The sequence below is a fragment of the Lottia gigantea genome, assembly GCF_000327385.1.
Source record: "Lottia gigantea unplaced genomic scaffold LOTGIsca_327, whole genome shotgun sequence".
Lineage (NCBI taxonomy): Eukaryota > Metazoa > Mollusca > Gastropoda > Lottiidae > Lottia > Lottia gigantea.
In genome coordinates, this window is record NW_008709099.1 from 57,984 (window position 1) to 58,833 (window position 850).

General features: G+C 33.4%; 1 protein-coding gene across 1 annotated transcript in view; it reads left to right on the top strand.

The window, feature by feature from the left end:
* The window catches only part of LOTGIDRAFT_175646 (hypothetical protein), a gene marked incomplete at both ends in the record, with an annotated part of 7,287 nt that overhangs the window by 551 nt on the left and 5,886 nt on the right, over nt 1-850 (top strand). The gene's annotated exons all lie outside the window — the stretch shown is intronic.

An 850-nucleotide genomic window follows, 5' to 3' on the forward strand; every position in this document is an offset into this window, starting at 1 on the left:
GAAAGTACANATAGATAGCCAATGCCAATGACGTTTGATCCTACAAAGGTCAAGGTCAACAAAGGTCAAGGTCAAAAATTGAAAATTTTCAATTTTCAAAACCTGTTCCTTTTTNTGAACTAAGAAGCGGAAACAAACGAAATTCTAAGACAAAGTGGCTCACAATATGAGGTAATTGTATGCAAAGTTCCATTTTGAACAAATGTATACTTTGCGAGTTATGTCCCTGGCCAAAAATGTCAATAATGAGTAATTAAACCCGGAAGTGCCACGCCCAACTCAATTTTTTTTGAATAAGTTAATCAATATTCAAAATGTTACGTTATGTTCCAAATGTCAAGTTCCTACATAATAGAGGTCAAAAGATATAGGTCAACAAAAGTCAACAAAGGTCAAAATCGAAAAATGAAAAAAACCAAATGTTAAAACCCGTTCCTTTTTTGGAACTATAAGGCTGAAACAACTGAGCTGTTAACACAAACTGGCCAAAAGGATGAGGTAATTGTGTGCAAAGTCCCTTTTTGAACAAACGCATCCTATGCGAGTTATGCCCCTGCCTCTAAAGGTAAACAATTAGTAATTCAACCCGGATGTGCCACGCCCACATAAGTTTTTTTGTCATAGGTGAATTCATATTCAAAGTGTCTAGTTGTATTCCAAATATCAAGGTTCTACATCAAATAGATCATAAGATATACATATACCAAGCTCAAAAAGATGCAAATATTGTAAAACAAAACTCAAATTTGAAAAAATCACAAATTTCAATTTTGCTTTAAAAAAGACAATTGTTCTATATCTATGTTAAGTGCATGAAAAGCACATTAGGAAACCGAAAATATTAACCCTC